This window comes from Jaculus jaculus, chromosome 5, assembly GCF_020740685.1.
Source record: "Jaculus jaculus isolate mJacJac1 chromosome 5, mJacJac1.mat.Y.cur, whole genome shotgun sequence".
NCBI lineage: Eukaryota > Metazoa > Chordata > Mammalia > Rodentia > Dipodidae > Jaculus > Jaculus jaculus.
In genome coordinates, this window is record NC_059106.1 from 135,758,526 (window position 1) to 135,772,384 (window position 13,859).

General features: G+C 44.1%; 1 pseudogene; it reads left to right on the plus strand.

The window, feature by feature from the left end:
- LOC101601109 overlaps positions 1-13,859 on the plus strand; it is a 121,725-nt pseudogene that overhangs the window by 106,865 nt on the left and 1,001 nt on the right.

Here is a 13,859-nt window from a genome sequence, read left to right on the forward strand (position 1 = left end):
TATATATATATATATATATATATCTTTACATAACTGTTAATCATTTATTCATACAGCTATTATAAAAACTAATATGAGTTGGGCCTGGTGGCGCAGGCCTATTATCCTAGCTACTTGGGAAGCTGAGATAGGAAGATCACAAATTCAAGGTTCCAATCTGATAGCCAGAACCCACATTTTAAAACCATGCGATTTTTTTTTTTTTTTTTTTAAAGGTAGAGTCTCACTCTACCTCAGGTTGACCTGGAATTCACTATGCAGTCTCAGGGTGGCCTCAAACTCATGGCGATCCTCCTACCTCTGTCTCCCAAGTGCCGGGGTTAAAAATGTGCGCCATCACGCCCGGCAAACCACGTGATTTGGTAAAAATAAGTACATAATTTTAATCTTAACTGCGCCTGATATTCTCTCTTTTGTTTAGGCTTTAAACAAATAAAAGGTTGTTTATAGACACCTTTTGGTTTCCTTATTAATCCAAACAGTCCAACAGATCTCTCCTAAAGTTTTTGTTGGTATTTGATTTATTTCAAGGTTTCTTCGGTTTTGTCTTTAAAAGGTTTATTTATTTATTTATTTATTTATTTGACAGAGAAAGAGGGAGAGAGAAAATGGGCTCACCAGGACCTCCAACCACTACAAACAAACTCCAGATGCTTGAGCCCCCTTGTGCATCTGGCTAACGTGGGTCCTGGGAAGTCAAACCTGGGTCCTTTGGCTTTGCAGATAAACTCCTTAATCACTAAGCCATCTGTCCAGCCCCCATGCCCTTGTTTGTATTTAAATTTATTTATCTATTTTATTTATTTATTTGAGACAGAGAGGGGGAAAAGAGAGATAAAGAGAGAATGAATGGGCACACCAGAGCCTCCAGCCACTGCAAACGAACTCCAGATGCATGTGTCACCATGTGCATCTGGCTTACCTGGGGTGGGTCCTGGAGAATTGAACCCGGGTCCTTAGGCTTCACAGGCATATGCCTTAACCACTAAGCCATCTCTCCAGCCCCCTTGTTTTGTTTTTTGAGGTAGAGTCTCACTCTAGCTCGGGCTGACCTGAATTCACTATGTAGTCTCATGGTGGCCTCCAACTCACAGTGATCCTCCTACCTCTGCCTCCCAAATGCTAGGATTAAAGGTGTGCACCACCACACCTGGCTTTAAAAGATCAGATTTAACTGAAGCCTCTAGTGAGCTGAAATTTTATATAAACGGGCCATAATTTGTTACACAATTTCATAAATATATTTAGTGGGTTTATGTTCTAGGTCAACTTCAACCTAATAAAGGATTATTGAAAACAAAATTCTCTCTGAGGTGCTGGTGTTATGGGAGTTAATGAGTCAATGAGAATAATCAGGCAAACTCCACTTCAGAAACAGAGAACCTTTATTCACAAGCAGACCTCTGCTGGCTAATGTCAAAAACCTGACAGAGATTGAACTTAGATTGTGTTAGACTTATATACCTTTCTTTTTGTCTGAATTCTCCCATTCTGACAGAGGGGAGAGATTTACTTCCATCAGTGTAGGGTTCTGTCAAATAAGATTAAGTATGGGCATCTGTCTCCTGAGATAAGGTAGTTACATATTGTCCACAGAGGTTGGGCTGGGAGGCAGAGTTCTTTTTTTTTTTTTTTTTTTTAATTTTTTATTTATTTGAGAGCGACAGATACAGAGAGAAAGACAGGTAGAGGGAGAGAGAGAGAATGGGCACACCAGGGCTTCCAGCCACTGCAAACGAACTCCAGACGCGTGCGCCCCCTTGTGCATCTGGCTAACGTGGGACCTGGGGAACCGAGCCTCGAACCGGGGTCCTTAGGCTTCACAGGCAAGCGCTTAACCACTAAGCCATCTCTCCAGCCCGGCAGAGTTCTTATTAGCTACCACAAGAGGAATCTCCCCGCTGCAGTTTCAGAGGAGGGAAGTGCAACATGTATCGCTTCACTGGAAGTCCTGGGTATATTTACATTTCTTGCAGATACATTGATTATATTCCATCTAAACTAATATAAGCTAGAAACATTAGATATATGACATACCTTCAATAGTGGCTCATAATTTGCCAGGTATTTAAAAAGAGTGTAATGTCCTATTTCTTAAAAAGAGGAGGTAACTGGCCTAAGTTCCAGACCCGCCTACCTCAAGACAAAAACAAAAAATTGCCTTAGTTACTTTTTTTTTTTTTTTTTTTTTTTTTGAGATAGGGTCTCTCTAGTCCAGGCTGACCTGGAATTCACTATGTAGTCTCAGAGTGGCCTCAAACTCACAGTGATCCTCCTACCTCTGTCTCTGCTGGGATTAAAGGCATGTGCCATCATGCCCAGTTTGCCCTAGTTACTCTTCTTTAAATTTTATTTATTTATTTATTTATTTGAGAAAGAGAAAGAGGCAGAGAGAGAAAGAGCACACCAGGGCCTCCAGCCACTGCAAACAAACTCCAGATGCATGTGACCCCTTGTGCATCTGACTTACATGGGTCCTGGAGAATCAAACCAGGATCCCTTGGCTTTGCAGGCAAACACCTAAACCTCTAAGCCATCTCTCCAGCCCCTTAGTTACTCTTTATAAAATCATTCCAAAGTGTGTTAGAGGTATTGAGAAAGATTATCCCCAAAACAGTTGTTATGCTTTGCCTGTACTCATAGACTTATAACTTAAAAGTATATTTAATGAAGTTTATTAATAGGAGCTATCTCAAATCAATCAAAGTTTATAGAGATATACACTGTGTTGCAGTCAGGTTCGTATTGCTGGTAGAAATCACCCAAACAAGAGCAGCTTGTGGGGGAAAAAGGTTTATTTTGCCTTACACACTCGAAGGGAAGCTGCATGATGGCAGGGAAAAACAATGGCATGAACAGAGGGTGGACCTCACCCTCTGGCCGATATGAAGTGGACAGTAGCAACAGAAGAGTGTGCCAAGCACTGGCATGGGTAAACTGGCTATAACACCCATAACCCCACCGCCAATAAAGTCATAAGCACAGATGTAAGTCACATTCTTTGGAGATCTAACCAGGTTGTACATAGACAAGACCCTATCATCTTGTATATTACAAATGGGTAAAATAAATTTCCTAGGTAAAAACAAACAACTTCAGAGTAAGACAAGGAATGTCAGGATGCTTAGCTCTCTGCTCTGGAGTTTCCTTTTGCTCTTGCTTACTGTTATATGCTATTTAAAGTCATGGCAAGCTGGACTCTGGACCTCAGGCAAGTTTAAGCCATGCGTCTCCCAGACCCTGTCCAGAGACAAAATGGCCAATTATCTCTAAAAAGGAAAAGGGGGGCTGGAGAGATGGCGTAGCGGTTAAGTGCTTGCCTGTGAAGCCTAAGGACCCCGGTTCGAGGCTCAGTTCCCCAGGTCCCATGTTAGCCAGATGCACAAGGGGGCGCACGCGTCTGGAGTTCGTTTGCAGAGGCTGGAAGCCCTGGCGCTCCCATTCTCTCTCTCCCTCTATCTGTCTTTCTCTCTGTGTCTGTCGCTCTCAAATAAATAAATAAAATAAAATAAAATAAAATAAAATAAAATAAAGGAAAAGGGAATGACAAACAGCATATAACTTTGGTTCTCTTTATAGTTCCTCTCTTGTGAACACCTAAAGCACCTCTGTCAAAATAAATTTCTCACTAGACAGAGGTCAAATAGGTAAACTGAGTCAAGTATTTGATCAGGTTGCAAACTCCTTACATAAGACAAGCATCTGGCTTACCTAAAGTGTATATGAGGATAAGACCATATGCTAGGAAGGCACAAGTAAATGATCTCTCTCGTCTGTCTCTCTCTAATATCAACAAAGGGTAAGAACCCTTTATTTAAGGTAATAAAATCAAAGAATACCTTTAAAACAGTTCTCTTTAGTCTCTAGACCACTCTGAAACATTCACAAATGGGGGGACCCATATCCCAGGCTCTCACAGTGCAGAGAAGGGAAAGTGGTCCCAGGAAACACCCCCCCCCCCAGAAGGGCATATAGGCTGTCAGGACAGGAGTAGATGTGTGTGCCTTCACACTTGGGCCTGCCTTGCCAGTGGCACTGCTTATCTGCCGTCATGTAAGACACGTGCAGGGTGGGGGAAGCGCTGGACATACTCGGGCTTGGGATCTGGCCAGGAGGATGAGCACGGAAATCCTGGCCCGAACCTTCCTTGCTCCTGGAGGTACATAGACCGCATTGGTGTCCCCAATTGATTGGGGAGAAAATGGAAATTTGGGTGAGGATTCCTATAGGAAGGAGATAAGAAGCCCTAATTTCTTCTTCCAAATATGGTTAAGGGGATGTCCCCTTCTACAGAAAGATGCGAGCCAGCATTGAGCATAACCTGACTCTAGACTCTTTTTACTTTTCTGCACTTTATTTCAGATGGGGCAGTTGGCTTTCAAAATACCCTCAAAGTCACTGCCAGTCTGTCTGCTTAGGAACTTGGCTCATTTAGATAATACAGGGAGAACAGGAATTGCTCATTACTTTTCCCCAGAGACCTTTAAGGTGACCATTAGAAACCATAATAATGTAACTCCAGATACCAGGGAGGAGGAAATTCTTCTTAAAGATAAATTTTGAACTCAGTTAACACCAGATATTCGTAAGAAATTACAAAAATTGATAGCTGAACTAGATAAGAGTTTAAAACAGTTGCTCCAGGTGTCAACTTCTGCTTTTTATAATTGGGAAGCCAAAAAAAGGGGGACAAAAAGGGAAATTAAAAAAAAAAAGATAGACATCACCAGGAGATCATAATGGTAATGAACATTTGCTCAGGGAAGGGCCCCTTCATTGAAACATTTAATGGATAAAATCTAAAATATGTTGACTTAAGCCAGGCATGGTGGCACATGCCTTTAATTCCAGTGCTCGGGAGGTAGAGGTAGGAGGATCACCATGAGTTCAAGACCCCTCTGAGACTACATAGTGAATTCCCAGTCAGCCTGGGTTAGAGTGAAACCCTACCTCAAAAAAAAAAAAAAAGAAAGGAAAAAGAAAAAAATTCCTATTGTATATAAGGTCAACTGTATTCATGACAACTGTGGTGGTTTGATTCAGCTGTCCCCATAAATTTAGGTGTACCGAATGCCATGTTCCCAGCAGTTTGGAAATTAAAGCCTCTTGGAGGCAGTGTATTGTTGGGGGCTGGTTATAACCAGCTTCCTCTTGCCACTGTTTGGCACATTTGTTGCTGTTGTCCACCTGATGTTGGCCAGGAGGTGAGGTCCACCCTCTGCTCATGTCATCGTTTACCCCTGCCATCATGGAGCTTCCCCTTAAGTCTGTAAGCCAAAATAAACCTTTTCCCCACAAGCTGATCTTGGTCAGGTGTCTCCTGCCAGCAATGCAGACCTGACTACAACAGCAACTTTGGAACAGAATAGCACATTTTTTTCTACATGTGCATATCCAGATTTATTTTTTAACTACATTTTTATTTCTTTCTTTTGAAAACACAGAGGCAGAGAGAGAGCCAGCCCTCTTGCCACTGCAAACGAACTCCAGATGCATGTGCCACTCTGTGTATCTTATGTGGTTAGTAGAGTATTGAACCTAAGCCAACAGGCTTTGCAAGCAAGTGCATTTAACCACTAAGCTGTCTCCCCAGCCCCTATGTGGAATTTGTTATTGTTGTTGTTAATTTGTTATTTTTCACAATCAGCCTGGTTTTCTTCCCTACTGCCTCCTCACACTCTTTCTCACAGGTACTCAAGGAATAGCAATTAGCTGGATAGGGATGTAACTCAGTGGTTCTTGCCTAGCATGCAAAAGACTTATGCTCAATCTGCATACAAGAAAGAAAAGATGGGAAACGAAAGGAAAGACAAAAGGAAAGAAAGCTGACAGTGAGTCAATTCATGAGCCTGGGAAGGAGGTAGTCATGAAGCGCAATGCCAGGCGATGGAAGAGGTTTCAGGGCTGTTGCCACATGCACGTTCGCTCTGCACCACATTCTCACTCTGCCTAGTACCTTGGTTTTGCCCTTTTCCACAAGACTCTGAAACATCTACAGAAAAGAAGTTCCCTGCTCTGTCCTTGCAGGGCTGCAAGTAGTAAGGTAAAGCAATGAGTGAGCCACTCACCTCGGTGCAAAATGTAAGCAATTGTCTAAAATGCAGTCATCAAGGAAAATTATTTGTTTGTTTGTTTGAGAGAGAAGGGGGGTGGGCAGAGAGTGAAGTGAGTATGTGCATGCCAGGGCCTCCTTCCACTGCAGAAGAACTACAGAGGCATGTGCCACTTTGTGCATCTGTCTCTATGGGGAACTGAACCCCCACCATCAGGCTTTTCAAGCAAGTGCCTTTAACCGCTGAGACACCTCTCCAACCCAAGGGGAAAAAAATTAAATATTTTGTTATTTGCAAGCAGAGAGAATGAGCACACCAGGGCTTCTAGCCCCTGCAAACAAACTCCAGATGCATGTGCCACTCTGTGCATGCAGCTTTACGTGGGCACTGAGGAACTTAACTGGGGTCATAAGGCTTTACAGCCAAGCACTTTAACTGCTGACCATCTCTCCAGCCAAAGGAAAATATCTTTTTAAATTATATTTATTTATTTATTTATTTATTTGAGAGCGACAGACACAGAGAGAAAGACAGATAGAGGGAGAAAGAGAGAATGGGCACGCCAGGGCTTCCAGCCTCTGCAAACAAACTCCAGATGCGTGCACCCCCTTGTGCATCTGGCTAACATGGGACCTGGGGAACGGAGCCTTGAACCGGGGTCCTTAGGCTTCACAGGCAAGCGCTTAACCGCTAAGCCATCTCTCCAGCCCGGAAAATATTTTAATATAATTTTTTTTCAGTCAGTGTGGCAGTTTGCATGGATGTTCCCAATATATTCATGAGTTTATTAAAGATTCTAATTTCGATGTGTGGCCTCTTGGTTAGAGAAGATGTCACTGTGGACAGATCCTGGGGTCCATCCCTAAGGCTGATCTGAATTCCAACCTAAGCTATGCAGAGGGCCTTGAGTTCTGTCTGTGGTTCCCTGAGGTTTGGCTGCAGGCTTTTGCTTTTACTTATGGTGGTGATGGTTTTTCTCTCTGCTTGTATCTGTGATAGGGGGGCCAACTTCTTCTGCCATTATGGAACTTCCCTAGGTCTGTAAGCTTCAAATAAATGCCATTCCTCCCACCAACTATGCCTCATCTGGAGGTGAAGCTGTCTGCTACGGACAATAAACCCCAGTGACTCTCTGGTCTGAGCTGGCACATGTCTGGCATTACAGACATATGTGTGTGTGTGTGTCCACACCCAGCTATTTTTCTGGGTGCTGGGGAATTGAACCTGAGCAATCCCAGGCCCTTTCAGGCCATCATGCTTGCCCAACAAGTGCTCTCAACCACTGACCTATCTCCCAAGGTCTCCTACTTTCTTTTTGTTTTTGTTTTTCAAGGTAGGGTCTCACTCTAGCCTGGGCTAACCTGGAATTTACTATGTAGTCCCAGGCTTGTCTAAAACTCATGGTGATCCTCCTTCCTCTGCTGAGATTAAAGGAATGCATCACTATGCCCTAATCAAGCCCCTTTAATACAATATTTAAAAAAATAAAAATTTGGGCCCAAGCTGGGCGTGGCGGCACATGCCTTTAATCCCAGAACAAGAGAGGCAGAAGGAGAAGGAGCACCATGAGTTCAAGGCCACCCTGAGATTATAGAGTTAATTTCAGTTCAGCCTGGACTAGAGGAAGACTCTACATCAGGAAAAAACAAAAACAAAAAACAAAAAAAGAAACTACCAGCTGATAGAGAGCTGGAAGAAGCCATTCTGCATGCAGTTCAATGGGAGAGAGAGAAATTACCAGTGAAGATACTCAACAGTGGACACTGCAAGCCTTATATTTGGCCAGCCAGGCCAAATGAGCCAATGGGTGCAATAGTGGCACGTCTGTCATGGTAGAAACCAACTGCCCTCTAATTGGACTGGTGGCCCACTCCATGGGAGGGAATACATCCCTGATACTGAAAGCCTACAACAGGGTAGTCATGAGCACTAGGGGTGTAACGTCTGCTGATGTCTGGCTAAATGTATATACTGTGCCCACTAAACTGCCTACTAAGCACTTCCCTTAATATTCATACCCATATATTAATGCTACTCTCACTTTTGGTTAGAGAACCTTCCTTTTTCAGATGGCAGTGACCTTGGGATGACTTAGAAGGCACCATGGTGCTGAGAAGTGACAAAGGTGTGCTCAGCACTACAGTATCTCTATCACACCTTCCAAGGCTCAGGCTCCATTGCGGAAGAGGTGGCAGAAAGAATGTAAGAGCCAAAGGAAGGATAGGTGTCCTTACAACGTGCTTCTCCATATACAAAATGGCCTGGATATCCATGACCTCACAGTGCCTGACATTACCTACACAAGACCATCATAATACAAGGAAAAGATCATGACATCAAAAAAGAAGAGAGATTGGGGCTGGAGAGATTGCTTGATGGTTAAGCACTTGCCTATGAAGCCTAAGGACCCCAGTTCAAGGCTCAATTCCCCAGGACCCACGTTAGCCAGATGCACAAGGGGGCTCACACATCTGGAGTTTGTTTGCAGTGGCTGGAGGCCCTGGTGTGCCCGTTCTCTCTCTCTATCTGCCTCTTTCTCTGTCGCTCTCAAATAAATGCATAAAAAAGAAAGAGAGAAAGAGAGACTGAGAGGGAGAGGGGATATGATGGAGAGTGGAGTTTCAAAGGGGAAAGTTGCGGGGGGGGGGGAATTACCATGGGATATTGTTTACAATCATGGAAGTTGTTAATAATAATTTTTTAAAAGGCCTGAATATCCATGACCTTGCAGGGCTTGACACTCCCTCCACAAGACCCCCATAATAGGAGGAAAAGATGATGACATCAAAATTAAAGAGGGACTAATTAAGAGGGAGAAGGGATATAATGGAGGGTGGATTTGAGGGAGGAAGTGAGGAATTTATCATGGTTTATTGTCTACAATTATGGAAACTGTCAATAATAAGCTAAAAGTAAATTAGCATACTTTAATAAAATCTTCAAACTGTTCCTGCCTCCACCTCCCCAGTGCTAGGATTACCCAGCTGCCTTTATATAGTTTCATTTTTTTGAGTTTTTCTAGATAGGGTCTCACTCCAGCCCAGGCTGACCTGGCACTCACTGTGTAGTCTCAGGCTGGCCTTGTCCTCACAGCAATCCTCCTACCTCAGCCTCCCAAATTCTTGGATTTAGGTGTAAACCACCACAACCAGCTCTATAGAACATCTTGAGAAAGTGTTCCCTCAGCTTCTGCCTGAGAGCTCCATTTTGCCCTGGATGAATACTGGGATTAAAGGCATATGCCACCACAACCAAGCTTCTTTTCCTTTTAACAGGTATATTGTAGACTGGGTGTGATAGCACACACCTTTAATTCCCAGCACTTGAGAGGCTAAGGTAGGATGATCAATGTGAGTTTGAGGCGAGCCTGAGGCTACAGAGTTCCAAGTAAACATGGGCTAGAGTGACCCTATCTCAACTCCCCCCCCACAAAAAAAAAAAAACATACTATAAAGAGAGAGAGAGAACGGGTGCGCCAGGGCTTCCAGCCTCTGCAAACGAACCCCAGACGCGTGCGCCCCCTTGTGCATCTGGCTAACGTGGGTCCTGGGGAACCGAGCCTCGAACCGGGGTCCTTAGGCTTCACAGGCAAGCGCTTAACCGCTAAGCCATCTCTCCAGCCAATCAATGTCCAAGTCTTGAAAGACATTTTGCACCTAGAGAAAGCTATACTTGGTTGGCGATGTGTACAATCAGCACCGGATGCATCATAGTGCAGAAGGACCCTTGAAAGAGGCAGGGGACAGGATCTTATTTAGGAAGAGCTGGGGTTTTTTAAAATTTATTTTAATTTATTTATTTTGTGTGGTGTGTGTGTGTGTGCGCGCACACGCGTGTGTAAACCTTTCAGCAGTGAGGATCTTTGAAAGGTTTGTTCAGCCTCCTTGGAAGTTTTACAACCCATAGCAGCCAAATCACACTCCCACCTCTCATTTTACTTACTTTTTTTAAATGTTTATTAATGAGAGAGAGAGAGGATGTGCCAGGGGCTCCTGCCATTGCAAATGAACTCCAGACGCATGGGCCACTTTGTGCATCTAGTTTTATGTGGATACTGGACTTTGAAATGTGGGCCTTCAGGCCTTACAAGCAAGAGCCTTTAACCCCTGAGCCATCTCTTCGGCACCCTACTTTTTAGTATTTTATTGAGAACTTTAATATATGCTCATACTGTAATTTGATCACATTCCCTTCCCATTATCTTCTTCTGTCCCCCTCACTTAACCCCTACTTATTTCAAACATTTATTTGCACATGTATGTGAATATTTTTTTAAATTTTATTTATTTGCAAGCAGATAGAAATAGAGAGAAGAGAGACAGGTAGAGGGAGAATGGGCATGCCAGGGCCTCTAGCCACTGCAAACAAACTCCAGACACATGTGTTGTGCATCTGGTTTATGCAGGTCCTGGGAAAAATCTGGATCCTTTGGCTTCACAGGCAAATAAATGCCTTAACTAGGCCATCTCTCCAGCTCCCTTTCTTTTTCTGTTCATTCTTTTCTTTCTTTCTTCTTCTTCTTCTTCTTCTTTTTTTTTTTTTTTTTTGAGGCAGGGTCTCATGTTGCTCAGGCTGGCCCGGAATGTCACACAGTGAAGGATGACCTTTACTTCCTGTGTTGTCAGTGAAGAGCCAACCTGACTCCATTTTAACAGTAAGAGCCATTTTGATATAATGATTAAGTTTCTATATTCGAGCTGCGGCCACAAATTGTTCCATTTGGTTATTGTTCCCAGGATTGTAAGATTGTGTATACATAAGGTTCCAGAAAGTAGTTTAACTGTAACAGCTGATCTGCTTTTGTCACCATGCTTGCTTGCCTCTGAAAACCTCCTACCCTGTGAGTTCTAGGGTTTTGCCTTATAAAAAGAGCCTGAGAAGCTGACTCAGGGCTGCTCTCCATACCCCCACCTTGAAGGGTCAGCCTCCGGACCAACTCTATTGTGCACAATTAAAAGCTTGCTTCATCAAGAGCCAGGTGTGATGGCATATGCCTTTAATCCCAGCACTTGGGAGGCAGAGGTAGGAGGATCACGATGAGTTCAAGGCCACCCAGAGACTCCATAGTGAATTCCAGGTCAGCCTGAACTAGAGTGAGACCCTGCCTCTAAAGAAACTTGCTTCAGACCCTTTGCTGAAGACTCCACATACTTGGGCTGCAAGGCCACTTGAAATCCTGCTGGAACTGAGGTGATAACCTCCTCCATGTAGTCCAGCTGAAGGAAAGCTGGAAGAAGCCATAATTTGTAGTCAGTGGTCTTTATTCTCAGGAATTCTAGGTTAACAGTCAATTTCATACTGCTAGGATGAACTTCCAAACCAGGCACAGTTCATGTGTGGAAGGGATTTATTGAAGCTTATAGATCCAGAGGAAGTTCATAATGGCAGGAGAAGCTGGCCCCCTTTCACAGGTCCATGCAGAGAGAAATACCACCATCATCATAGTCCAGGAACCCCATGCAGAGCTCACGCACTCTGCATATCTTTAGACTGGAATTGCAAATCCGCCCCAACACTTTAGGGCTGGACCCTAGGGTTCACCCTTAGAGATAACCAAGTTACAAGCTTGAATGCAACTCCTGAATTTATTGGGGGACATCATTCTAACTAGTACACATCCTGGTCCTCTGCCAGTCCTCCTCTGCAATGTTAGGACTACAGGCATACTCTACCATTACCCATACATTTTTTTTTGTTTATTTTTATTTATTTACTTGAGAACAACAGACAGGGAGAAAAGGGAGAGGGAAAGGGAGGGAGGCAGAGAGAGAAAGAGAGAGAGAAGGGCATGCCAGGGCTTCCAGCCACTGCAAATAAACTCCAGATGCATGGACCCCCTTGTGCATCTGGCTAACGTGGGTCCTGGGGAATTGAGCCTTGAACTGGGGTCCTTAGGCAAGCGCTTAATGTCTAAGCCATCTCTCCAGCCCATTGTTTTGTTTTTTTAAGATAGGGTCTCAAACCGGGCGTGGTGGAGCACGCCTTTAATCCCAGCACTCAGGAGGCAGAGGTAGGAGGAACATCATGAATTCAAAGCCACCCTGAGAATACAGAGTGAATTCCGGGTCAGCCTGGACCAGAGTGAGACCTACTTCCGAGTGCTGGGATTAAAGGCGTGCGCCACCACGCCCGGCTTCATAATCTGTTACTAGAGTTTTTTTGTGGCTGAGTGTAGGGACAGCACATGCCTTCTAAATATATGTATATTTATTTGACAGAGAGAAAGAGGCAGAGAGAGAGATGGAGGGTGGGGAATGGGCAAGCCATGGCTTCCAGCTGCTGCAAACGAACGCCAGACAAATACGCTACCTGTGCATCTGGTTTAAGTGGGTCCTGGGGAATAAAACTTGGGTCCTTCGCTTTGCAGGCAAGAGCCTTTAACCGCTAAGCAATCCTTTCAGCCCAACACATACCTTTAATTCAGGCACTACGGTTGAGGTAGGATTGCTGTGGGTTCAAGGCTAATCTGGGCTACAGAGTAAGTTCCAAGTCAGTCTTGCCTCAAAAATATTTTTGTGTGCGATGTAGTGGCACATGCCTTTAATCCCAGGAGGCAGGAGGACTGCTATGAGTTTGAGGCCAGACTGAGACTACATAGTGAATTCCAGGTCAGCCTGAGCTACAGTAAGACCCTACCTGGAAACAAAAAAAAATAGAGCAAGCAGTTCCTTTGATTTCTTTCTCTCTTTTTCTTTTTCTTTTTTTTTTTTTTTGTCCTCCCTTGTGCTGGGATTTTTGGTTTTTCAAGGTAGGGTCTCCCTGTAGTTGGGGCTGACCTTGACTTCACTATGTAGTCTCAGGATGGCCTAGCACTACATTGCAATCCTCCAACCTCTGCCTCCCATGCTGGGATTAAAGGCGTCACCACCATGCCTAGCCAAAACAATTTTTCCTTTTTTTTTTTTTGCATATTTGTGTGTGTGTGTGTGTGTGTGTGTGTGTGTATGGGTGCATGCTTACCACAGTGTGTGAGCAAATGACAATCTTGGGATGTTAGCCCTCTCCTCCTATGTTGGTTTTGAGGGTCTGCCTCTTTTGTTTGCTGCTGGGAAAATCAGACTAGCTACCCAGCTCGCGAGGTTCCACTCTTCCTTCCATTTTTTACGGTTTACAGTGTGATACATTCAGTATTTTACCTGTGTGCTGGGAATCCAAACTCTGGTTGACAGATTCGTGGAGCATCTTTAAGCACTGAGCCCTCTCACCATATGCTCCTGATGGCCAAATTGCTCTTTTCCTTCGTTCTTTCTTTTTGGTTTGGTTTTTTTTTCGAGGTAGGTCTCGCTCTAGACCAGGCTGACGTGGAATTCACTATGAAGTCTCAGGGTGGCCTCAAACTCATAGCAATCCTCCTACCTGTGCCTCAGGAGTGCTGGGATTAAAGGCATGCGCCACCAACCCCAGCTGAGTTCTGAAACTTCGCAGTGAATTCCATATCAGCCTGAGCTAGAGAGAGACCCTACCTATTTATTTAGGGACATAAAAGACTTTTTTAAAAATGTTTTATTTAGCCAGGTGTGGTGGCTCACACCTTTAATTCCAATACTTGGGAGGCAGAGGTAGGAGGATCGCAATGAGTTCAAGGCCACCCTGAGATTACATAATGAGTTCCAGGTCAGCCTGGGCTAGATGAGACCCTACCTCGAAAAACAGACAAAAATTATTTATTTATTTATATGCAGAAAGACAGAAGAGAGAAAATGGACACACTAGGCCTACTGCAAACGAACCCCATATGCATGTGCCACCTGGTGCATCTGGTTTTATGTGGGTACTGGGGAATTAAACCCAAGTTGTTTGGCTTTG